A 27,500-nucleotide genomic window follows, 5' to 3' on the forward strand; every position below is an offset into this window, starting at 1 on the left:
AAATTCTATGAATATTTCTGGGTAACACAGATACTTGTTTAGAGGAGGGGCACAGGGAACAAGCTGAACAAGGTGTTTTTTCAGCTTAGAGAAACACATGTGTCTGAGCTTCCAGCAGCCAAGGCAGCAGTGGCTCACCAAAATGAAGTAGTAGAGTTCTCCAGTGCAAGCTTAGTTTCTTAAATAAAGCACCAGCTAGATGATCTGCGGGAGGCTGATGCTTTCCTCTCTGTTAGGAGGAGTATGAATACTATGAGTCTTCAGACACTGAAACCACCGAGTCATCTGAGAGCCAAGTGGATGAAGAGAGGTTACTCTGACTGCTCTACCTCCTTGAGGAACGAGACACCCTGGTGGAGATTGTGAAGAAGCTGAAGCTGTCCTCCATATTTGAGGTGATGCCGGGGTTTCCTTTGGGGATTGTGATTTAGTTTTGCCTTGTTCCTAGACCTTGTTCACAGTGGCTCTTATACAGGTTCACTTCAGCATGTGAGATAGCTCATATTTCCTTTAAGGTTTTTTTTAGAGGGATACTGACTAACTCTCTCATATATCTTTTTCTTATATTTATAAAAAGGCCAAATATCTTTTTCAGAGAGAAGTTAGTTCATTTGCATTTTGTGTCTATTTAAAATGAATTTATTGACTGGGTAGAGAGAGAAAAATCAAGAGGAAAGAGAGATCTAAAGAAGCAAAGAGAAGGATTCCTGCAGCAATCGACACCTCTTGTAAAACTTCCTCTCACAGCTGGGGATCAAGGATTTCAACCTGTGTCATGGACCATGGGAATGCATGGGCTCTTACTGGTATGCCACCATCCCACAGCCTGTTTTGCAACACCCCCAGATTTCTTTTTCCCTGGAATCATTTCCCTCTAATTCTTTCAGCTTTCCTTTTTCCCCCACTCTCTTTTATCTAAGAGTCCGTGCTTTTTACAGAAAAGGAATTGACAACTCCCAGCAGGAGCTAGTATCTTTGGTAAAATAGGAGAGAATTTCCCCCCAGAAATGAGAGTGTTATTCGCCTTTGGAGACAAGAACTGATTTGTGGTGACCATTGAATGCAGTTCCTTTCCCTCTTCCACAAGATTGGGTGGGCTTCAGCCAGCTTGAATCCCTGCCCAGACAGAGGCCCCAGCCCCGGAGGAGGCAGCAGCCCCAGAGGCAATGTCAGAACATGGCCACAGGTGTGTGAACAGCTTCCACACCCTGGAGAAGGAAGTACATCCCCTCCACCTCACAATTTATATCTGTTCTGTCATTCGTTCTGTGTAATATATTGGCCAGTACTGATTTGTGGATATTTAAACCTGTGGGATCTCTCCTTTTAGTACATGCACCTCTCTCCTAGACATTTCAGGAAATATACAAAGGTAACAGTTTTGTCAGTTTAACACTTCTTTGATTTTCATTGGAATATTAGAAAGTGGTGAACCCTATGTGTTCCTGATACTGAAATTTGTCATTGTAATCTAAGTGTTGAAAGTTGACTGTCACTCCTGGTGTGAAGGTTGTCCTGTAAGAAACATAAATGGTGGTTTTCACAGAACCTTGAGACATTCTCATGAGTGTGCCTTCATTTTTTGATATCTAAATAAACTGAAATAAAGATGATTTTCAAAATATTTAATGAGAGGATGGGGGAGATTGCATAATGGTTTTGTAAACATACTCTCATGCCTGAGCCTCCAAAGTCCTGGATTCAGTCCTCCACACCACCATAAGCCAGAGCTGAGAAGCACTCTAATGTTTCTCTCTCTCTCTTTATCTCTCTGTCTCTCTCTCCATATCTCTGTATTTCAAAAAATAAATCATCAAAATAATTATGACTTTGGGTGGTGACTCACATTGCTGGATGCACTTGTTACATTGTGCAAGAACCTTTGTTCGACCCCCCCCCCCAAGGAAAAGCTTTAGGAGTTCAAGCCCTCACCAGGGCCAAAGCTTTAGGAGTTGGGAAGGAGTGCTACAGATGTCTCTCTTGTTTCTTTTTTTTATTTTTTATTATGAAAATGAAACATTGACAAAACCATAGGATAAGAGGGGTACAGCTTTGCACAATTCCCACCACCAGACCACCATATAACATCCCCTCTGTTGATAGCTTTCCTGTTCTTTAACCCTCTGCAAGTATGGACCCAAGATCATTGTGGGATGCAGAAGGTGGAAGGTCTGGCTTCTGTAATTGCTTCCCCGCTGAACATGGGTGATCAATCCATACTCCCAGCCTGTCTCTCTCTTTTCCTAGTTGGAAAGGGCTCCCGGAAAGCGGAGCTCCAAGGCCCATTGGTGGGGTTGTCTGTCCAGAGAAGTTTGGTTGCATCCTGCTAGCATCTGGAAGCTGGTGGCTAAAAAGAGAGTTCATATACAGAGCCAAACAAATTGTTGAACAATCATCGATCTAAAGGCTGGAATTGTGCAGATGAAGTATTGGGAGCATCCTTCATTTTGTCGATAGCTAGTAGGCATATTGTAGTTATAGTTCAAAGGTCCTGTAGCGATACTAGCTATTTTTTGTTTGTTTTGTTTTGTTTTTTCTTTAGCCTGAGCTTGAAATCTGATATGCATATGACTCCTAATTATTGTCTAGGTAGATGATGTCATGGCTGGAAAAAGGACCAGAAAGCTGTATTAGGGAAGAGAGTAGCTAAATATATGGGAAAGTGGTATAAATATTACTATAAAATCCATTAATTTGATGTGACTTGGGGCCCATAATTAGCTTAGGAGTCCATGTGACCTCTTCATCCCTCTAGATCTGAGCTCACATTCTGTGGTCATGAGTAGGAACATTCCATGCTGCCCCAATATCGACCCATCTTCCTCAGGTGTAGCATAGAGTATGTTGTCCATCCTCCCTTCCATGGATGGCACATTCTCTACCATTGTTGATCCAGGTTGAGAGCAAGGTCCTTTGGGGGCCCACAAAGGTTTCTATTTTGTTTTTTCCTGTTAGAAATAATGGTAACCATGGAGAGAGGGATTTGAATTCTAGACCCATCAAGTCTGTTTGGGAGTCTCAGGACTCCCCGATTAGTGCCCCAGCTGGAGAAACAGCCTGATAGTGACTAAAGAGTCATTGTGAAAATATGCCAGTCTGTTGCCCTTATTCAGCTTTTGCAGTCCTTGATTTCATAAGGTTAGCTTTGGAGTGAGTGAGAGAACTATAATAGAAAGTAGGTGAGGAAGGTATCTAAGTCTATGTGGACACTATTTCATTATGAACTTGATACTGGCTCACTACAGACAATTGTTTATTTTTGCTTTTAGGCCTATATTTTGCCCTAATTTATGGACACATGCCAATATATGCTCTATCTGGCAGGCGCTGGTCTATATCCAGCTTTTGGGATGTTGTTAGGAAGTGAAGCTCCTGGAATGGATTTAGAGAATACTATGAAAGGAAAGGTCTCACCAGAGTGATGAGGGTGAAGTGTGGTAAACTTTATTTTGATGGAAAGTTGCACTAGTATTGTACCACCAGATGAAAAAAAAAAGATAAGCATCATTAAATAATTAATGTATTTAAGATAAAGTACAGAAAATGGTGTATATAATTTATCAGGCTTTGTTTTGAATGAATCTTTTACCCTGATCCTTAATGTAAAGATCTTGTGCTATAACTTTTAAAGCCATACAAATAAGAGTGCTAAACCGTGGACTTAAAAGTAGGTGTGTAAATATTTTTAATCAGTATTACTTGGAAAATAAAATATAACAACCACATAAAGTGAACCAATATGCTATTTTCTTTACTTGTTAAATATTGGGACTGGAAATTGCTTCCATAAGGTGTGCCAGTCATCTGTAACTATACCTGTCAAATCAGAAGCAACAACCTACTGTACAGGAAGTGGCTGTCCATATGTTTGTTTTCCTTTTGACAATTCGGGCAGTTGTCTCACAGATGTAAATTATTATGGTGGATGCTGTTATTGGTCTTGCAAAATTCATGGAGTTCCTGTTGCTTATATTCGGTGCCACAGTACAGCCAACTTGCCAGTATATAACCCTGCCCAACAATATTTTTCTGGTGAAGGATTTCTCAGATTTATCATCCATGACCCTTGGCACCCAAGGTGGGCCTCTGGGGTCACTGGAAAACTTTACTATAGTGCTGCTTCTAACTCTCCCTCTGCTGACATTTTTATCTCTCGACTTTTAGTCCTCGCCCCTAGGGAAATTCAGGTTCATAGCAAGATAACCAAACAAGAGCAAGCCCTTTCTAAAGCCCTTGCTCCTCAAGCCAGCTATGATATATCATGGCCAGACTTCCTTCAGTATGCTGTCTCTCTTATTGACCAATCCCCTGCTCTCCCAAAAGCTTCCAATTGCTTTTTATGTGCCTCTCTCAATAGGCCTCTTCCAGCTGTCACACCAGTAAATAATACTCCAGCTAACCTCACCAGCTTACCCAAGCCTTCTCTTTCTGCTGACCTACCACCTCTGACTTCAATTCCTCTTTATACAGAATCCATTGGTTCTGATTTCATTCTTACATGTTTATTGACCTCTTCTTTTACTCCCAGTGTTCCTCGATGTTCAAGGAACCTCACCTTGACTTCTAATGTGTATGCACCTTCTCTGTTTGTGTTTTGGTGCAACACTACCCTATATTTTCATGTCAATTCTTCTCTACCTGGTCCTTGCCTCCTAGTTTCTCTTGTTCCACAGCTGACCCTCTATAAAGAAGAAGAATTTCATCAGCTGGCGATGGCTACCCACCGGAGGACCAGACGTGCAGTTTTTCTCCCTCTGATTGTTGGAATCGGATTAACTGCTTCCCTTGGAATTGCTGCTGGAGCTTTGGGATAATCTCTCTATGCTGCTGGAAGCATTGAAAATCAGCTCCAACAGTCCGTTGACTTTACCTCTGACAGCTTGGAGTCTCTCCAGAGACAGATAAACTCCCTTGCCAAGGTGGTACTCCAGAACCGTCGTGGTTTGGACTTAATATATGCAGAATGGGGTGGTCTTTGCCTGGCATTGCAGGAAGAATGTTGTTTTTTTGTAAATGAAACTGGATTTGTAGAACAGAATGTTGATACCTTGTACAAACTTAGCCGTGATATTAAGAATTCCTTTTCCCCTTTCAATACTAATTCCTGGTTCTCTTCTCCTTTAACTGCTTGGCTTCTGCCTCTCCTAGGCCCTTTTCTAGCTATGGTAGCTCTATCGCTGATTATTCCTTGCCTCATTCAATTCCTCAAGAAACGCATACATGACATGATTAATGTTACAGTACAGAGAGTCTCAGTTCACCTTTACACTCGTATTCCTTTAGAGGAAAGAAATGCTCTAACTGACATTGATCCATAAACACAGTTCATTAATTAAAGAAATTAGGAGGAGATGGCGCCCAACGTGGGATGGGCACCAGATTTCAGGGTGTCTTTCTCCTTCTCCGGCAGGGTGGCCTCCAGGGGAAAGGTAACGGGCTGGTTCTTTCTCGCTCACGACAGGGGTGACACGGAGTAAAAGACACCAGGGGACTCTTAGCGTGAATCTAGAATCTGAGTCCTTAGAGTCCCAGAATCCTAGAGTCTGTTTATTGGCAATATTGACATGAGTTAAATAGAAAAGCAATGGAGGTAATTATTGTTGCAATATGACATAAATTACAGGTTTCTTAACAGTCAGCATGCCCCTAAGGTAGGGGGCTGGTATGACAGGAATTGATGAGATACAAGACAGTTATTTTCCATGACACAAGCAACTTAATTATCCAAAGGTATTCCAGAGAAGCATAGGGGTTAAACCTGTAGGGTGAGGCAGAAAGAAGATGAATATCAAAAGCCATATAGTTTGGAATTTCTCTTGTCTGGAGTCTGAGGTGTGTGATAAGGTGTGTTCTTCTGTGATCAGAAGGTGACTTTGAATGAGTGAATCTGCGGCCATGTGGCCTGGAGTTAATGGAGGGAAGTACTGGGGTATCTGTGGGCCTGAGAGTCAAGAAGGAAAGAACCAAGTCTGAGTTTCCCCCCTTATGCTCACCTCGGTTGAGAGAGACTTACCAAGAGGTTATCTTCTCAGACCTCGATCCAAAGATGGGGGTGGTTCTCCCTAAGCTCTATCAGGCTTACACATGTTCCCAACAGTGAAGGGTTGGCAATCCATGCCTGACGTCTCTGTACCAAGTCTGAGGTGAAGCATGCTGAGATGGTACTCAGTGCATTGATCAGGTTGGAATTGGTGGATGCAATATCATTTAGCCTCATTTGAGAGAAGCATGCAGGGAAGTGAGCCCCACCCAGAGGTACCCAGGATTGGGAGGAAAATAGGCTCTATAGAGGAAGAGGGAGATTCCTGCTGCCTTAGGGTTTAAGAAGACAATAGATAGTTATTGCAATAATCACATTGTTTGGAAAATGGGCAAACTTTGAAAAATCCCTTTGTTTGGATTTGCTATATCATACACACCACTGTTGGTATGCTTCTAATTCTGCTTCTAAAAACCTCTTCTGTTTCATTTGGTTTAATCCCCCCTGCTTAACACTGTGTTCTATTTACATAACCACTGAGGGGCATTGGTTTAATCCCCACTGGTTCATGATGGGTTTTTGCACCCCCCCCTCCTTGTCACACCCTGATTTTCACCAGTCACTTTTCTCTCCTCCCTCTCTACATCACATCCTGTTTACACCCTACTTGGCAAGTATATTAGTTTTAGTTTTAGCATAGCTTGGCTTGTGTTGTGCTGCGTTGTGCATGAATAAAGAGATACTACGTACAGCTCAGCCATGGGTCCCTGGTCGTCTGTCTCCACTCGCAAAGCTAGTCCAACACACCACCACCATATTTTATTACCTTTGAGATTATTTGAATATAGCCATGCTACCAGCTTCTTTTGTTCTCCCTGGACAAAGCTTTTAAGAGAGTCAACCTATCAAAGACTCAGCCTATGTATTCAAATGACAAAGTCTGTGCCTTAAAAAGTTTGAGACATTCAATCAATATTCCCCTCTCATATTAATTAAATAGTGATTTAAATGACTACAAATTGATAGGAGTGTACATAAATACCATTCCCACCCCTGAAAGTCTGTGTCACATCCCCTTGCCCCTTCACCCCCCCCCCCCGCCTCATGAAGTTGAACATCCACCCTCACCCTCCACCTAGGCTTTTTACTTTAGTGCCCTAATACAAATTTAGTCAGATCCTGATTTGAGTTTCCCTTTCTGTTCTTCTTTCTCAACTTCTGTTTATGAGTAGGATCATCCCATACTCATATTTATCTTTTTGACTTAGCTAACTTAACATAATTTCTTTTAGTTTCATGCAAGAAGGGTCAGAGTAGGTGTGTTGACTGTTCTTAATGGCTGTGTAGTATTCCATTGTGTATATAGACCACAGCTTTCTCAGCCATTCATCTGTTGTTGGGCACCTGGGTTGCTTCCAGGTTTTAGCTATTATGAATTGTGCTGCTAGGAACATAGGTGTACACATATCTTTTGGCTGGGTGTTATGGAGTCCTTGGGGTATATACCTGGAAAAGTGATTACTGGGCCATATGGAAGGTCCATGTCTAGCTTTGTGAGAGTTCTCCAGATTGCTCTCTAGAGAGGCTGGACCAATTTACATTCCCACCAGTAGTGCAGAAAGGTTCCTTTGGTAACAGCACCAAATGCTGGAGAGGTTTTGGGGTCAAAGGAACCCTCCTGCACTGCTGGTGGGAATGTCAATTGGTCCAACCTCTGTGGAGAACAGTCTGGAGAACTCTCAGAAGGCTAGAAATGGACCTACTCTATGATCCTACAATTCCTCTCCTGGGGATATATCCTAAGGAACCCAACACATCCATCCAAAAAGATCTGTGTACACACATGTTCTTGGCAGCACAATTTGTAATAGCCAAAACCTGGAAGCAACCCAGATGTCCAACAACAGATGAGTGGCTGAGCAAGTTGTGGTATATATACACAATGGAATACTTCTCAGCTTTAAAAAATGGTGACTTTACTTTTTTCAGTCGATCTTGGATGGACCTTGAAAAAATCATGTTGAGTGAAATAAGTCAGAAAGAGAAGGATGAATATGGGATGATCTCACTCTCAGGCCGAAGTTGAAAAACAGGATCAGAAAAGAAAACACAAGTAGAACCTGAAATGGAATTGGCATATTTCACCAAAGTAAGAGACTCTGGGGTGGGTGGGTGGGGAGAATACAGGTCCATGAAGGATGATAAATGACATAGTGGGGGTTGTATTGTTAAATGGGAAACTGGGGAGTGTTATGCATGTGCAAACTATTGTATTTACTGTTGAATGTAAAACATTAATTCCCCAATAAAGAAATAAAGAAGAAGAAGAAGAAGAAAAAAGAAAGGTTCCTTTGCCCCAGAGCTTCTCCAGCATTTGTTGCTGCTGTCCTTTTTGATGTATGCCATTCTCACCAGAGTGAGGTAGTATCTCAATGTTGTCTTTATTTGCTTTTCTCTGACAATCAGAAACCTGCAGCTTTTTTTTACATGTTTGTTAGCATTTTGGATGTCCTCTGTCATGAACATTTTGTTCTTATCCTCTGCCCACTTTTTAATGGGGTCATTTGCTTTATTGTGGCTAAGTGTGCTCAGCTCTTTGTATACTTTGGTGATTAGTCTCTTGTCTGATGTTTGCATGTGATGATCTTCTCCCATGTTGAGGAGTCTTTTTGTTTGTGTGATAGTTTCTTTTTTTTTTTTGTTTAAATTTTTTATTTAAGAAAGGATTAGTGAACAAAAGCATAAGGTAGGAGGGGTACAACTCCACACAATTCCCACCACCCAATCCCCATAACCCACCCCCTCCCATGATAGTCTTCCCATTCTCTAGCCCTCTGGGAGCATGGACCCAGGGTCATTGAGGGTTGCAGAAGGTAGAAGGTCTGGCTTCTGTAATTGCTTCCCCGCTGAACATGGGCGTTGACTGGTCGGTCCATACTCCCAGTCTGCCTCTCTCTTTCCCTAGTAAGGTGTGTCTCTGGGGAAGCTGAGCTCCAGGACACATTGGTGGGGTCTTCAATCCCGGGAAGCCTAGCCAGCATCCTGGTGGCATCTGGAACCTGGTGATTGAAAAGAGAGTTAACATATGAAGCTAAACAATTTGTTGAGCAATCATGGATCCCAAACTTGGAATAGTGGAGAGGAAGTGTTAGGGAGGTACTCACTGCAAACTCTAGTGTAATCCTGCTTTCAGGTATATATTTTGCTGTAGTTTATGGATACGTGTGCACATACGCTCTCTCTCACAGAAACTGGTGTATGTCTAGGTTATGGGACTTTATTAGAAAGTGAACTACCTGAGATGAAATTAGAGTGTACTATAAAAGGAAAGGTCTCACCCGAGTAATGAAGCTGAAGGGTTGTCATTCCACACGTGAAGTCTCTGGATATAGTCTGAGGTGAAGCATGTTGAGATGGCAATCGTTGCTTTGGTTAGGTTGTGATCGGCGGATGCAATATTATTTGGTTTGGATTAGGAGATGCATACGGGAAAGTGAGCCCTATCCAAGGGTGCCAGGACTGGGGGAAGTAGGGGCTCTATAGTGAAGATGTGAGGTTCCTGCTGTCTTAGGGTTCAAAAAGACAATCAATAGTTAATATTATCATCACATTATTTGTTAATTGGGTTAACTTTGAAAAGTCCCTTTGTTATGGTTTGCTGTACAGTACCCAGTATCTTGTATATAGCTGTGCTATTGGAAGCTTCTAATCTACTTGGTCTAGGCTTTTGAGAGAGTCCGCATATCAAATACGTAGCCTATATATTAAAAAGATTCAGTTTGTCTTTTGAGAACCTTTGAGACATACAATTGATTTCCCCCTCTCATATTAATTAACTACTGATTTATATGTCTACATTTTACTAGGAGTGTACATAAACACCATTCCCACCACCAAAGGACCGTGACCCATCCCTCCCGCCCACTTCCACCCCCCACTGGCCCAGGAAGCTACATGTCTACCCCTCACCACTGGGTTTTTACTTTGGTGCCCTACTTACAATTTGATCAGGTCCTGCTTTTAGTTTCCCTTTCAGATCTTCTAAGTCAGCTTCTGTTGATGAGTGGGATCATCCCATACTCATCTTTAACTTTCTGACTTAGTTCACTTAACATAATTCCTTCTAGCTCTGTCCAAGATGGGTCAGAGAAGGTGGGTTCATTGTTCTTGATAGCTGCATAGTATTCCATTGTGTATATATACCACAGCTTTCTCAGCCATTCATCTGTTGTTGGGCACCTGGGTTGCTTCCAGGTTTTAGCTATTATGAATTGTGCTGCTATGAACATAGGAGTACACACCTCTTTTTGGTTGGGTGTTATGGAGTCCTTGGGGTATAACCCCAGGAGAGGAATTACTGGATCATATGGAAGGTCCATGTCTAGCCTTCTGAGAGTTTTCCAGACTGCTCTCCACAGAGGCTGTACCAATTTACATTCCCACCAGCAATGTAAAAGGGTTCCTCTGTCCCCACATCCTCTCCAGCATTTGTTGCTGCTGTCCTTTTTGATGTATGCCATTCTTACAGGAGTGAGGTGGTATCTTAGTGTTGTCTTAATTTGCATTTCTCTGACAATCAGTGACCTAGAGCAGTTTTTCATATGTTTGTTAGCCTTTTGGATCTCCTCTGTGGTGAATGTTTTGTTCATTTCCTCTGTCCATTTTTGGATGGGGTCATTTGCTTTTTTGCGCCTAAGTTTGCTGAGCTCTTTATATATTTTGGTGATTAGTTTCTTGTCTGATGTATGGCATGTGAAGATCTTCTCCCATTCTGTGAGGGGTCTCTCTGTTTATTTAATAGTTTCTTTGGATGTGCAGAAGCTTTTCAATTTGATGTAGTCCCATTGGTTTGTTTCTGCTTTGGTCTTCTTTGCAATTGGGTTTGATTCATCGAAGATGTCCTTGAGGTGTAGATGGGAAAGTGTTTTACCAATGTTTTCCTCTAAGTATTTGATTGTTTCTGGTCTGACATCTAGGTCTTTGATCCATTTGGAGTTGATTTTTGTTTCTGGTGAGATAAAGTGGTTCAATTTCATTCTTCTGCATGTTTCAACCCAGTTTTCCCAGCACCACTTATTGAAGAGAGCCTCCTTCTTCCATTTAATCCTTTGGGCCCCCTTATCAAAGATTAGATGCCCATAGGTGTTGGGATTTACTTCTGGGCTTTCAATTCTGTTTCACTGGTCTGTGTGCCTATTTTTGTTCCAGTACCATGCTGTTTTGATGATGATGGCTTTATAATATAGTTTAAGGTCTGGGATTGTGATGCCTCCATTTCTGTTTCTTTTCCTTAGGATGGTTTTGGCAATTCTAGGTGTTTTCAGGTTCCAGATAAATGATTGTAGTGTTTGTTCTATTCTCTTAAAGAAGCCTGGTGGAACTTTGATGGGTATTGCATTAAATTTGTATATGGCTCTGGGGAGAATATTCATTTTGATGATATTTATTCTTCCAATCCATGAGCATGGGATATCTTTCCATTTCTTGGTATCAGTTTCTATCTCCTTGAGTAGCGACTCATAGTTTTCAGCATACAAGTCTTTCACTTCTTTGGTCAACTTTATTCCTAGGTATTTGATTGATTTTGCTGAAACAATAAATGGGAGTGATTTCTGGATGTGTTCTTCTTCAGATTTAGTGTTTGCATAAAGAAATGCCACTGATTTTTGTACATTGATTTTGTAGCCTGATACCTTGCTATATTGCCTAACAACTTCCAGTAATTTTCTACTGGATTCTTTAGGTCTTTCTATGTATACTATCATATCATCTGCAAATAGTGAGAGCTTGACTTCTTCCCTTCCAATCTGTATCCCTTTGATTTCTTTCTCTTGCCTGATTGCTATGGCCAGAACTTCCAATACTATGTTGAAGAGTAACGGTGACAGTGGGCAGCCCTGTCTAGTCCCCGATCTGAGGGGGAATACTTTCAGCTTCTCTCCATTGAGAATGATGTTGGCTGTAGGTTTGCTATATATATACTCCACTATCTTGAGGAATTTCCCATCTATTCCCATTTTTTGTAGAGTATTGAGCATGAATGGGTGTTGGATTTTGTCAAAGGCTTTCTCTGCATCTATTGAGATAATCATGTGGTTTTTGGCTTTGCTTTTATTGATGTGATGAATGACATTGATTGATTTACGGATGTTGAACCAGCCTTGCATTCCTGGGATGAATTCCACTTGGTCATGATGAACAATCTTTTTGATGTGTTGCTGTATCCGGTTGGCCAAGATCTTGTTTAATATTTTGGCATCTATGTTCATCAGAGATATTGGTCTGTAGTTTTCCTTTTTTGTTCTGTCCCTATCAGCTTTTGGTATCAGGGTGATTTTCGCTTCATAAAAGGTGGAAGGGAGTATTCCTGTTTCTTCAATCTTATGGAATAGCTTAAGAAGTATGGGTATTAACTGTTTCCTGAAAGTTTTGTAGAATTCGTTTGTGAAGCCATCTGGTCCAGGACTTTTGTTGTTGGGGAGATTCTTAATAACGGTTTCAATTTCTTTGTCTGTGATTGGTGCATTTAGATTTTGTAGTTCTTCTTGGTTCAGTTTTGGAAGTGCATAGGTTTCTAGGAATTGTTCCATTTCTTCCAGATTCTCTAGCTTGGTGGCATATAGTTCTTCATAGAAGTTTCGCAGGATTCTCTGGATTTCTGTGGTGTCAGTTGTGATATCTCCTGTATCGTTTACAATTCTATTAATTTGAGTCTTCTCTCTTTTTTTGTTTGGTGAGTCTGGCTAGGGGTTTGTCAATTTTGCTTAATCTTTCAAAGAACCAACATTTGGCTTCATTGATCTTTTGTATGGTTCTTTTATTTTCGATGTTGTTTATTTCTGCTCTAACTTTAGTGATTTCTGTTCTTCTGGTTGCTTTAGGGTTCCTTTGTTCCTCTTCCTCTAAGTCCTTGAGGTGTGTAGTAAGGTCGTTCATTTGGGCTTCTTCTTGGTGTTTAAGTGTGATAGTTTCTTTGGCTGTGCAGAAACATTTCAATTTGATGTAGTCCTACTGGTTTGTTTCTGCTTTAGTCTTCCTTGCAGTTGGGTTGGTTACATCAAAGATATCATTGAGGTCTAGGTAGGAAAGGTTCCACCAATGTTTTCCTCTAAGTATCTGATAGTTTCTGGACTAACACCCAGGCCATTGATCCATTTGGAGTTGATATCTTTTCTGGTGAGATAAGGTGGTTCAGTTTCATTCTTCTGCATGTTTCAACCCAGTTTTCCCAGCACCATTTATTGAAGAGAGCCTCCTTCCTCCATTTACTACGTTGGGCCCCCTTATCAAAGATTAGATGTCCATAGGTGTGGGGGGTTAGTTCTGGGCTTTCAATTCTGTTCCACTGGTCTGTGTGCCTATTTTTGTTCCAGTACCAGGCTGTTTTCATGATGATGGCCTTATTATGTAGTTTGAAATATGGCAGTGTTATGCCTCCATTTCTATTTCTTTTCCTCAAGATTGTTAAGGCAATTCTAAGTGTTTTCTGGTTCCAGATAAATGATTGTAGTTTTTGTTCTCTTCTCTTAAGGAAGTATGGTAGAACTGTGTTGGGCATTGTATTACATTTGTATATGGCTCTGTGTAGAATATTCATTTTGATGATATTTATTCTTCCAATCCATCATCATGGGATGTCTTTCCATTTCTTGGTATCAGTTTTTATTTCCTTGAATAGCGACTCATAGTTTTCAGTATACAATTCATTCACGTCTTTGGTTAGCTTTTTTCCTAGGTATTTTATTGATTTTGCTGCAACATTGAATGGGAGTGATTTCTGGATGTATTCTTCTTCTTCAGATTCAGTCTTTGCATAAAGAAATGCCACTGATTTTTGTACATTGATTTTGTGGCCTGATACCTTGCTGTATTGCCTAGTAATTTCCAGTAGTTTTCTGCTACATTCTTTAGGTTTTTGTATGTATACTATCATATCATCTGCAAATAGTGACAGCTTGACTTCTTCCCTTCCAATCTGTATACCTTTGATTTATATTTCTCTTGCCTGATTGCTATGGCAAGAACTTCCAGTACTATCTTGAAGAGTAATGGTGTTGGTGGACAGCCCTGTCTAGTCCCTGATCTGAGGGGGAATGCTTTCAGCTTTTGTCCATTGAGTCTGATATTGCTGCAGGTTTGCTACATATGGATTCCACTATCTTCAGGAATTTCCCATCTATTCCCATTTTTTGTAGTGTTTTGAACATGAATGGTGTTTGATTTTTGTTGTTTTTACTGGGCTGGTTTCACGGGCAGGTAACAGAGACGACCAGAGACACACGGCTGAGCTCAGAACATCACAATTTAATCTTTATTCACGAGTGGGCCAACATGTGCTCTCCTGTCTTTCTCCTTCTGTGGCAGAGAGAGACCCTTAAACTAATCACCACACAGATCTGTCCTGCATCTTTCTCCTTTTGTGGCTGCGGGGAGAACTCTGGGACTACGTAGCATATGAGGCAGGGAGAAAAAGAGGCACAAAACTAGCAGGGGCTAAACCATAATCTCCTGGCGGGGGGAGAGCAAGACCAAACCAATGTGAAGCATAGCAACAATTCTCCCTTTTCTTTTTAACTAAATGACCATAGTATCAGGGGTGTGGGGTGAACAGAAACCTATATCATACAGGCTTTTTTTTTTTAAAAAAAAAAAGAAACTGGCACAAACATGGAGGAACATGTAAGTGAGCAACAAGAACCAGTGTGCTACCAAGGGAAGGCCTGAGGGGGCATTTTTTCCTCTGTGGGCAAAGCTTTATCAGCTAAAAAACATTTCTTGCCTCTAGGTGCTTCTTTTGTCTCTGGGGGGCGTTACTTGCCTCGACGGGCATTTTTTTTCCTGTGGGCATTACCTAGCATGGAGAGAGGGTATGGCCTAGAGTCCTAAGGCAGCGGCTGCAGTCAGTCTTTGAGAAACCCAGCAGCATAAAGGGAAGCTACTGTAGGCTTGAGTACCAGTAAGTCTGATAGAAGTGCCAGTTCAAAGCAGATGTCCACTGAATTATTCCCCGGGGGGTGAATTGTTGCATGAGGAAGGTCAGTTGTTGGAATTCCACTTTTTTGTAGAGAACTTGCAATTAACTTACTATGAAACAAAACTTGTAGCAGGTTAGAAGTTTACCACAATTGATAACTCTGTTACAATTGGAAGTCTTTCTTAGTATGATTTTAAGGTTGTTTAAAGTTTAAACAATAAAATGTGGAAAGGTAAACAGAGAACCATGGAAAAAAAGCCTCAGGCATGAGAATCATTAGCATAACCATAGTGCAATCTAATGTTTCTATTTGAGAAGGAATTTGAGAATTTTACATATCAACAAGTCTTTTTAACCTTTTCTTACACCCATTCAAGATGGAGACACACCCTAGGTGTATGCAGGTCTTTTTTTTTTAGCCCAAATTAGTTAAAATATATTGATTTTTAACTAATTTTTACCTCAGAATTTAAATGTAAGTTAATTTTATCTTTATGAGAATTATGTTGAAAACCTTTTTTCATTTAACTCTGTCTGGTAAGAATATAGCCTTAAGGTTACATTCTTAACCTTAAAGTTAATGTTTACCAAACTTTAAACACACATGTTGGGTAGTATGCCACCTCCCCCTGGCTTCTGCTTAACCATATGCCTATATAGGGATTTACTGATCCAAAGCTTTGGTCTACTTACATAAATCACTTTTACATAAAGCACTCCAGGGCATTGGTGGTTCAGTGATAGGATTCTCGCCTGTTCCGCCCCCTCCTTGTCACACTCTGATTTTCACCAGTCACTTTTCTCTCCACTCTCTCTATATCACATCCTGTTTCCACCCTACTTGGAGAGTATAAAAACAGCTGCTCTTCTGATTAAAGACACCTGGAAATTGCTTTCCGGCTCCGAGAGTTCCAGAGTGTATCTCCTGCAGAAGTTAGTGCGGCACGAGTTCCTGATCCCTCTCCCACGCAGCAGCCTAGATCAGCTCCAGTTGAGTTCTCTCCAAGCCAGAGAGCACTAGCTCGGGAAGAAGTACCCTCAGGCTATCCCGGCATCTGGCGCCCGCAACAGGGACCCGTAAGCAGCAGATTTACAAGAAGACATCTTAGATAAGTACACACCTTTTGGGTATCTGCAATATTGTGTTAAGGCACTGTGATTTTTTTTTCTTTTTTTTTTCTTATTGTTTTCCTGAAGTCTCTCCACCATGGAAAATCTTTTCCAAATTCTGCATTCTTTTTCCAGTATACAATTTTTATATATCTGGGACATTTTTCTTGGGGCTTCACCTTATATCCTGTTGATCATCATAGCAGCTTTTAAGGGATATATAGGGCAACCTCTCAAAAAGCTTAAGGACCTAGAGGCTGAGGTCCAAGAGATAAAGGAAGTAATCATAGAACTTAACAAGCACCTTAAAAACAAAAAGAAGCAAAGGCCTGTCGTGATCTTGACCCACCCTAATTCCTCTGCATCTTGCCCTGAGGCCCCTATTTTGGCATCTTGCCCTGAGGCCCCTATTTTGGCAGACATGTGTCCAAATTCTCCTTTAGACTCCACAGCCACTTCTTCGGCCACCCCCATTTTGGCAGACACGTGTCTGGAACCTCCTGCTGCCTCCACGGCTGCTTCTTCGCCCACCCCCATTTTGACAGACACATGTCCGAATTCTCCTGTAGCCTCCAAAACCACTTCTTCGACCGCTTGTCCAGAAGCTTCCACTTCGGTGACTCCTCCTACCGCTACACACTTATCAGAGCAAGTCCACACATTTCCAGTCAATGTTGCCCCCAATAGACAAAAACCTCAGGCCTGGTATCCGTATCCCGTCACAGAATGCCAAGCTATCAAGGATGATGGTCTTCATGCCCCATGGACCAGGTCCATTTTACAAGGCCTGCTTCAGAACCATAATACCACCCAAGATTGGAGGGATGTAACTCACGCTACACTCCCAGGCCCCCTCTTCCTGCAATGGGAGGCATTGTTTCGCGATGAATGTTTACAGCAATCGCTGAAAAATATTCAAAATCAGCCAGAGGGTAATTTTGATGCATTGTTTGGAACAGGCCAATTAGAAACAGGGATTCAACAGGCGGAAGCCAAGTTTCCACCGGGGTATTTTGATCAAGTACGCCTGTGTGCATTAAAAGCATGGGAGCCATTAACACCACCCATGGGAGCAGCCTCAGCCTCCATTCTCTCGCTGCAACAAGAACCTGATGAATCCCTCGCTAAATTCATTGCCAGGGTCCAGTCGAGTTTGGAAAGGAAGATTTATAATCCTGACGCTCGTTTTCTCCTCCTGCGATCCATAGTCTGGGATGGAATGCTTCCGCATTTTCGACAGGCCTGTATCACTCTTAAAAACGAACACCCAGATACTTGGATTCTAGCTACACAGGATCTCAGATCAAGCTCTTTTCAAGGACATATGTTACAGGCCTATGCGGCTACCTTACATAAGCAAAAAGGGGTTTGCTTTCAGTGCGGTCGCCAAGGGCATTGGCGTAACCAATGTCCAGAAAATAGACCGCGACCCCGCCTCCAGTCAGGGCGACCCCACCTCCAGTCAGGGCAACCCCGCCTCCAGACAGGGAATCAGAGACCACGAATGCCTTGTCCCAGATGCCAGAAAGGATTTCACTGAAGGAGAGATTGTTGGTCAAGGTTCCATAGGAACGGCACGCCTCTGCCAAATGTAAACAGGGATTTAAACTAGGTGTGGGGCTTCCCTTAGCCCCGCCCCCAAGAGGGAAGGAAGCAGGTCGCCCGCTTGGTGCTGTGCCCTTCTTCCACAAACAAAAGCCCAGCTTGGGACCCAATCCATAGCTATACCCACCACGCCAAGTAACAATAACAGAGGGTGAGCAGAAGGAGGAACCCGCGGTATGTGGGAACTTCCAGCATAGAAATAACCGGCTGGAGCAAGAGAACAGCTCGAATTCGGAGCCTGAGATTTTATGGACCACCCTTGTTTTAGAAAGGGGTCACCCAACTATGACAGTAAAGATTGGTGATATTCCTTTTAAGTGTTTGATTGACACGGGAGCAGATAAGACAATATTAAGACAAGCAGAGGTTCCCCAGAGTTGGGAACTCCTCCCAGGACCACGCTTACATGGTGTTGGAGGAATGACTCAGGCATTCCGCACACGAGATTCCCTTGTGTGGGAAGATCCAGAAGGGACTACCGGACGCTTTCAGCCTTTAATAGCTGATATAAGCACCAATTTATTGGGAAGAGACTTGCTGGAATCTTTAGATGTAGTGATATCCTCAGACACCTCTGCAGGACACCACACTCACTCCTGTGAGACTGCTAGACCCAACCAGCACCCCCAATACTAACTGCCACTGTTCGTAACAGAACTCCCCGCTTAGATTGGATTTCTGATGAGCCTGTCTGGGTGGAACAGTGGCCTTTGCCTAGGAAGAAGCTAGAAATTTTAAAAAAAACTCATCCAAGAGCAGTTATCTTTGGGACACATTCGTCATTCTCGGAGCCCAAGGAATACTCCAGTCTTTGTGATTAAAAAGCGCTCAGGAAAATGGCGCCTCCTCCAAGATCTTCGTGCAGTTAATAAAACCATGCAGGTTTGGGGCTTCCCCCAAAGGGGTTTGCCTCTTGCTTCCGCAATTCCCACAGGAATTCCAATCATAGTTATTGATATACAGGATTGTTTTTTCTCTATTCCCTTACACCCACTAGATTGTAAACGTTTTGCTTTCTCTGTTCCTTCTATTAATGCCAGCCCTGCCGATAGATTTGAATGGGTGGTACTGCCCCAGGGCATGGCTAATAGTCCTACTATTTGTCAAGAGGTTGTTAAATCTGCCCTTTTTCCATATATTCATAAGGGCCTTAAGGTTTTTCATTATATGGATGATGTGTTAATATGGGGAGAATTAGATACAGATCTCTCCGCCCTACGTGATTTTCTAATCCCTGCCTTAAAGAGAAGTGGACTTAATGTAGCTCCTGAGAAGCTACAGCTAATCCCTCCAATATCTTTCTTAGGCTCAGAGATTTCCCTAACACAGATTCATCCTTATAACCTTGTGTTACTTTTCCTTCTAATCTCACTCTTGCTTCTTTACAAAGTTTTCTTGGAAATATGAATTGGCTTAGGCAGTATCTTTATCTGCCTACGAGCTGCCTGCAACCACTGTTCGATCTGTTAAAAGGAAACAAACAGCCCTCCTCAAAGCGTATGTTAACCCCTGAAGCATCCTTGGCTCTGGAAAAAGTTAACAAAGCTCTCCAGGACATGCACCTCATTCGGTTCTCCCCCTCCTCTCCAGTAAATCTTCTAATCTTTTAACTCCACCCCCACAGTAGTGGGGGCATTGGTGCAGAAACATGGCATTCTCGAATGGCTTCATACACTCCAAGACTCCTTACTGAGATTGATGCCTTAGCATTTATGGTTCGCCAAGGAAGAAACAGATCGGTTCAGGTCTTAGGAAGGGAACCAGATTCAATCATTCTTCCCTTTTCTCTCACTGATACAGAATGGCTCATACACCACCATTCTCATTTTGCCATAAGTTTAATGGGTTTTCCAGGACAATTAGATAATCATTTTCCCTCTAATAATTTGATAGCTTCTTTACCTCTGTTGCCTCTACTAGTACCTAAACTTTTCTCTCGAGATCCCATCCCCTCTGCTCCTACAGTGTTCACTGATGGTGGAAAAAAGGGAGCTGCTGCCCTTATATATTATCCAGACCAGCGATACCCCAAACCTCTCTTTACTGAACTTCCTGATAATTCCCCTCAGTACAAAGAACTTTATGCTGTTTTCCTTGCATTAAAAGCTGTACCAGAATCCTTCAACCTTTTTTTCTGACAGTGTGTATACTGTTAACTTACTTCCATGGCTTGCTCGATCTTATGTAAGAATTGATGACAACCCACTTTCTCCTCTTTTAATTCAAATTGCCTCTATGCTCTGTTCTCGAACCCAGCCACTGTATGTTCAGCACCTACGTTCCCACAGCCCTCTTCCTGGTCCCCTGTCCGAAGGGAATGCTACAGCCGACCGCCTTGCCTCCACAGGAATTCTCCTAGCCTCTGTCTCTAATCCTGCTTTCATTCCCTAAACCATGTTAATCTTAAAGGTCTTCGAGCTCGATTTCCTGATATTCCTCTGCCATAGTTAAAACGTATTCTTGCTACATGTTCCTCCTGTGCAGGTCTAATCAAAACACCTGCTATTCAGACTCTGGGGGTTAATCCTCGAGGTTTAAAAGCCAACGCTCTTTGGCAAATTGATGTTACCCACATACCTAACTTTGGCAAACAAAAATATGTGTTCGTCTCAATTGATACCTTCTCTAAGTTTATGTGGGCTACAGCTCAGACTGGAGAAAACTCAAAAAAGCTTATAAGCCATATGCTCTCCTGTTTTGCTGTAATGGGCTTACATCTTCAACTTAAAACGGATAATGGACCTGCTTTTACCAGCAAACAATTTAAAGATTTTTGTTTCCTCTGGAACATTACTCATACTACAGGCATTCCGTATAATCCGCAGGGACAAGGCATTGTGGAGAGGGCCCATCAAACTCTTAAGGCTCAATTAAATAAAGAAAAAGGGGAAATGTACCCCCCTAATATCCAGCCTTCAAAAGCCTTAATTACATTAAATCTCTTTAATATTTACAAAAACTCAGACCAACCTCCTATAATTCTTCATTGGTAAACACCACCCACCCTCCCAGCTATTAAAGTCAAATGGAAAGACCCACTTGATAAAATTTGGAAAGGACCTGACCCCCTGTTGACTATGGGGAGGGGTTTCGCATGTATTTTTCCACAAAATTACTCCAAGCCTGTTTGGGTTCCTGCCCGCCATGTTCGGCAATACCCACATGATGGCGCTGATATCCCTGAAGAACAAGAAACACTGCAAGAAGACTGGCTGCAAGAGGACTGGCTACAGGATGCACCCCAGGATCCATAATACAGCATGGCAGAATCAAAAAAAAAATCTGATTCACGGAACTCTTCCCCCCCTCCGAATGAATGTCTTATGCTATGACTGGCCAGTTGTGTTTTGTGAGTGAGTGAGTGAGTGAGTGAGTGAAAAAAAAAAAAATTGAGTGAGTTGAGTGACCAAAATTTTTGTATGACCCATTGTGCTCAGAGTACTCTGAAATTTAACTGACTTTATATAAAACGGCTGGACGCAGCCATGGTTTCTGGAGACGTCCAGAAACAGTCCAAAAATTGTTCATTCCCCCTTTTGATTTCTTTTTTAAGTCTTGATATCAATATGAAATGTTTAGTCTTAAACTGTGTGAGTAAAGATGGTTCAACTATGACAGTAGATCTAAATTCACATTTGAAATGATATATCTTATTTACAAGTTTTTCTCCTCCTGTGTGTTATAAACTATATGTTTAATATGCGTGTTTCAAGTTTGGTAAACATTAACTTAACAGTTAAATTGTAACTTCGAAGCTACATTTTTACGAGAAGAGGTAAAATCAATTCATTTAAGTAACTGAGTGTTTAAGGTAAAACTCTAAATATTCAATGTGACAATTCATCATCTCCTAAGTTAAAATACAAATTCTCTATACAGGACATTTTTGGAGGGCCCCCAAAAATGTCCTGTAAGCTATCTTGTGGAAATTAATCCACAACAAATTTGGCATCAATCCGATATTGTAAATGTACCAAAAAAAAATTGTCACTAAAATGTGTTAACTCTAGTAACCTGAGTTTGCTTAAAAACCCAATGTAAAAATAGTTAAGAATCAATATATGTGACTTAAATTCGGTATGAAAACTTTGCTATATAAAGACTGCTACATGAGGTCACGTAAGATGACCTTACACGAAATTATAAAGATACCTAAACCAATTATAATCATTGAGTTATCAATTGTAGTAAACTTCTAATTTGTTACAAAGTTTTTTCATAAGTAATTGACTACAGCTATGACAAGCCTTCGCATAAAGAAGCATCTGCTCATATAGAATCCCCAGAAATCCATCTTGGACCCCTGACCTCTGACATCACCCACAATTACAGCCATCCCCCGAAACCCATGATGTGACCTGACACGATCTGGAGAACCTGATTCACAGACTCCAAAGGACAAGACTTTCCTACTGCCTTTCTCTCAACCATCGGTATCTGCTCTTCCTGCTTCTGTTTCGCCCACTATGTTTTGGCGGTTCCAGGTCACTCTCTACAGAGAAGAAAAGTTCCAGTGGCTGTCCTCCTCCATCAAGATAGACGTGTGGCATTTATTTCCTGGCCTTTGACATTGGACTGATGCTTCTATAGAACTTGCTGGACACTCCTTTTATACTGCTGGACTTCTTGAAGAATGACTGTAGCAGTTCATAGAACTTACCGCCAGCTGACTCGGGATTTTGCAATGCCAGATCACCCCTCTAGCCCCTCGGCTTATCAGGCCCCCACTCCTCCACCCATCAGGCTCACTCTGTCTCTTGCTACTCTTACTTATCCCTCCGTCTTGTGCTAGTTCTTTTTAAAGACACTTACACACTATCATTCTGCTTTCTTCCCAACAGGTTTCCGTTCACCCCTACACTGCTATTCCCCTGACAGAGATGAAGCCTTTTACAGACATTAACCCAGTTATATATGGCCATTAAGTAAGAGGAAGATGTTGGGGAATTGTGAGGATATGGTTGAGCTTGGAAGGGCTTGAGCCTGAGGGGTGTGTCAATCCTGTTAGTCTCTCTCTCCACGGAGAGGTTGAGCAAGGAGGGACAGTAGAACCCCAAAAAAGGTGTGCCTCTTATCAGTCTCCCTGCCTCACAAAGTGCCCCACACTCCTGATACTATGGCAAATAGTTAAAAAGAAAGGGGGAGATGTTGGGTAGTATGCCACCTCCCCCTGGCTTCTGCTTAACCATATGCTATATAGGGATTTACTGATCCAAAGCTTTGGTCTATTTACATAAATCACTTTTACATAAAGCACTCCAGGGCATTGGTGGTTCAGTGATAGGATTCTCGCCTGTTCCGCCCCCTCCTTGTCACACTCTGATTTTCACCAGTCACTTTTCTCTCCACCCTCTCTATATATCAGGGGAGGGGGTGGGATATGGAGATTGGGTGGTGGGAATTGTGTGGAGTTGTACACCTCCTACCCTATAGTTTTGTTAATTTATCCTTTCTTAAATAAAAAATAAATAAAAAGAAAGAAACTTGTAACTCCTTGTGTGATGATTCTTCTGTTGGAAACAGTAACTGTGGCTTCTACAGAACATTGATGTAGACTCAGTAATTTACTTTTCTCTAACTTTTTTGCCTTAAAATGGTTTGATACTTTTTAATTTTTGTTTTTTGCTTAATGGACAAAGTATTTGTAACAATGAGAAACATTGAAGCAGAGTATTAGATTGTGACTTTGGGGAAAACCGTGCTAATAATACCAGCTGAGAGCACTGAGTAAACTCTGTCTACCAGCACTGAGTGGAGAGCACTAACCATCTGTCATGGCACCAGAAGCTCAGAGACATCTCTTTAATTTCACACACCTGTCATTATGACATCTCACACACACTGAAACACAAATCTAAAGAGGCCACAGACTGCACTCAATTTGCCCTATTAGCAATTCTGAAGTTGTTCATTGCATGTATTTAATTTTCCCATAATCCTCCATTTAAGCATGTAAAAATTCTACAGATTTTGCTTGAACTATTAAGAAAATATATCTCTGGATTGGGGAGATAGAATAAATTTGATTCAAAGGAACTCTCAAGTCTGAGTCTCCAAGGAATCAGGTTCAATTCTCAGAACTGGTAAAAAACAAAAGAAAACTAAACAAAAAAATCTTACTGTTAACTCTCTCTCTTTGTCTGAGAGAGTAAAAAGAAAAGCTTCTGCAAAAAAATTATATTTGGTAGTTTTGATTATATAAGTATTTATACAATTATGTTTACACAGAAAATGAGCACTCAGTGTTCAGTGTTGACTGTTACTACACATGATGCCATGATTTGGACTTGGAACTTCCGGTATGTGAGTTCTTTGCCCTAGCTCTTATCTATCTCCTAGTTGAAAACTTATTTTAAGAGACTCTTTTGAAAATATTAAGGTAAGGTAGGTACTTTTCCCTGTGATATTCGCACATTGACATCAAGATGAAGAACATAGGCATGCATTCTTAGAATGAGAAGTTGCCACAATTCTAGAACTTCCACTCAAAATGATTAAATGTCTGCAGCACTGATTTTCTTTGTTTTATCAAATGAGTGAGAAGCATTTTGACTTTTATTCTAATTTTGTAGGTTGAGAATGTAGATCATCTGATCCTACAAGAAATCATAGATGAAGAGGGACCAACACGGCCTCTGGCTCTGACGGAGTGTCCTGAAGGAGAGAGGAGAGCTTTCTTCTTCCAGAAGAGGAGGGCAAGCCTCTGATGGAGGCACTCACGATGAGGCACAGGGCAGATCTGGTCAAGGTGCTGTCTTAGTGTCTCTGGGGACGTCCTGACAGGGTTTTGATCTGGATGGTGATTTGTTCTGTACCCACTTGAACTCTGCTCTCATGTTTCTGCACATGAGATCACAACACAGTTTGGATTTTTTTCAGTGCTCCAGTCAGACATTGCAATGCGTCTGAAATGTCCAACTTTTCAACTTTTTCAAATTCCTCAGTCCCACTTCCCTCTAGTTTTGTCAGCTGTTGACTGTTAATCCCCAATGTGCTTGTTCCAAGAGTCACTGCTTATTACAGTCACAATCTCAAGCAAAGGATAGACTCTGAGTAGAAGAGAGAATTTTATTTATAGATAGCAGGAAAGTGTCATTTTCTATATAGACCAAGTTTTCCTTTAATGTGTTTGTTTAGTTGTTCAACTGGTAATGGGTGACATAAGCTTGAAGAGTTCTGGCATCACAGTGCTCACAGTTCATGGGGGCCAGCAGGCCAAGAGGCCAGATCACTGTGTGGTCACAAGAGTGGGGCTCAGGGGCTCCACACAACTGTGGGAGGAAGCAGATCACATCTAATTCCCATCTTATATCTGTCCTGCCTCCTATTTTTGGTATCTTTGTCTTTATTTATGCCTGCGTCTCTTAGCCTAATGACTGATGAAAATACCAATCAAAGGTATTGAGTAATTTCACATTTCTCTTATTTTCCAAGAATAATGGCATAAGTATAGAATAGCTGTCACTGTACATCATTGAAAAAGATAAGTAATTTACTAATGAACAATTGCCATAGTAAGAGTAGTGGGAAACTCACTTGGAATTCCAGTGTGATTGGTAGCATTCAGAGAGCACTGAGCCAGGTGTGACAGTTTGGATTACTGGCCCATTTTTACCTTCCAGTCACTGCATGTTTATTATTATTTTAATGGATATAGTATATGTAGAAAGATATTTGATAGAACCATCCAGGTAGCTCACCTGGGCAGGCACAGTCTTTGTCATGTGTGTGATTCAGGTGAGAGCCTGATCCTCCCTGCACTCGGGGAATTTGTGCTCTCTCTCTCTCTCTCTTTCTTTCTTTTTATCTGAATAGTCATTTTGGGCTGGTGAAGCCTCATGACAAGAAAAACCAGAGAGACATTATTCAACTATTGCTGTGGCTTCTTGTTATAGTGATAATGTATGTTTAAAATTTTGATTTATTATTTATTAACTTAATTGATAGAACAAAGAGAAGTTGAGGTGAAAGGGGAGATTGGGGGTGGAGAAAGAGAGATAACTATAGCACTGCTTCACTGATGGGGAAGTTTCTCCCTGTAGCTGGGGACTGGGGTTTTGAACTTGGGTCTTTGCATAAGGGAAAGAGTGCACTGAACTAGGTGCACCACTACCCAGCCTGGTGATAATATGTTTAACAACCCTAAACAGAAGCTTTCAAAAACTTACTATATTCCAGATGTACCATCATCAGGAGCTCACAGATGTATCTGTGTGTTCTGGCTTTTCTTTTATTATATCACAGACAAACACAGTCAGACAAGAGATATAAATGTTACACTCAAGGTTGCATGGCCATTTAACTGTGAGGTTCGGTTTATCTCTAATCAATCTTAGCTACTCAAGTCTCTTGCCCGTTGGCATTTCTGAGATGCTCTGAGTCTGTTGTTAACCTATACAGTATATGTCTCCTTCTTGTAGACAGAGTAAAAATGCAGAATGGAGGGGCATCTGGCAAGCCATTACCACTTTACTCCTTGGATGTCTTCTCTCCGGAATGATGGAGCTCAAATGAATTTATGGATTGGAGACGGTAAGAATTGGGACCTCCTGTACACCGCCAATTAGAAACATGCTTGTCTTAACAGTTTTCAGAATCTTGACATCCATGAGTCCTCTTTTGGGGGAGGGTGGAGGGTGAGAAGTGAGAATACTGGTTTTCCAGAAATGCCAGAGCATTCCTCTGAATCTGTTGAAATGATGCTCTCCTTGTGCCTGCCATTGCTGCAGGGTAAACAGTGAGCTGGTGAGATCCAGTGGAAGATTTCTGTCAGTTTTAACAAAACTTCCTGTCCTCAGATTGTAGACCTCAACTGGTTGAGAGCTCCCTTTTGTTCCTGGCCCATTTGCCATGTTCCCAGTATGTTTGGGATGTTCCATCCCTGGGGTCAGTGAGTCTTCCTGGTGCCTTATGCTGTTTGTACGGCCAGAGCTCCAGGTGCTCCTGGGGGCTTCCTCTCAGCTTCCATCTATTCTGCTCCTAGTGAACTCTTTCTGGAAGCATTGCCTGTTCTCTGCCAGGCAGTGCTCCATGAAAGGCACAGTGCTCACTGACACTCAGTCTGTGACTGGTCTCCATTGTTCTCCATTCAGTGCCCAGCCACACTCAGAGAGCTTATTGGAGCTGCTCAGAGGACTTAAGTCCCTGCTCCCAGTGAGGAAAGGGTCCTGCCATGGGGGTGAGAAACTGTCTGCTCTAGATTATTTTCAGTCCAGGTCTTCCTTGGATCAGACTCCACATCAGAGAGGCTCTCAGCTTCCCACAGGCCTGTCCACTGGAGCATCCTGGGGAGTTTCCCTGCCTTTTGCTTTATACATTTTGCACAAAAGAGACAGGAAATGCTTTTTGTGAAGTTGAGGCATCAGTACCCATAGTGGGGAGTATTCAAGTTTGTGTAGATTGAGTGTTTTCTGTCATAAGGACACTTTTTAAAGGTGTTTTTTCTGTCCTGAAAGCCTTCCAGAAGACTCCCTAAACAGTCTGTGCTTTCCTGGTCACCACTCAACACCTATTCACAGACCGCAGATAAAGAGGCGCTTCTGAATTGCGGTCCTCACCTTCTTATGGAGTTTGAGGGTGTGATATGTAGAAAACCCTCCCAAGCTTTGGCTCAGAAGACTCTTTGATCAAGGTAGGTAGTTGCAGCAACTGTGTTCCCCACTGGACTGGGGGGTTGCCATGTGTGTCTGTTTTGTGTTTTACCCTCATTTCCTGGGGGTGGGGGTCTCCAGGGAGCAATTCTAAGGAGATCTATGTTTATTCAGTGAGTGAAAACATGGACCAAAGAGTCATCCACCAAAGTGAATATTATCCTGATAATACCTCAGCTGT

The 27,500-nt window shown here is 41.9% G+C and overlaps 1 long non-coding RNA gene across 2 annotated transcripts; it reads left to right on the forward strand.

The window, feature by feature from the left end:
- The first annotated feature begins 367 nt into the window (after positions 1–367).
- LOC132540153 (uncharacterized) lies at positions 368–27,500 on the forward strand. 2 transcript variants are annotated; one of them, XR_009551393.1, is made up of 5 exons: positions 368–395; positions 23,898–23,968; positions 24,242–24,417; positions 26,090–26,201; positions 27,125–27,500. It is a non-coding gene; the product is annotated as an uncharacterized LOC132540153 (long non-coding RNA). The 2 variants fall into 2 exon arrangements; XR_009551392.1 differs by having other exon boundaries at positions 23,898–24,417.

The sequence above is a fragment of the Erinaceus europaeus genome, chromosome 9 (genome assembly GCF_950295315.1).
Source record: "Erinaceus europaeus chromosome 9, mEriEur2.1, whole genome shotgun sequence".
Taxonomy (NCBI): Eukaryota; Metazoa; Chordata; class Mammalia; order Eulipotyphla; family Erinaceidae; genus Erinaceus; species Erinaceus europaeus.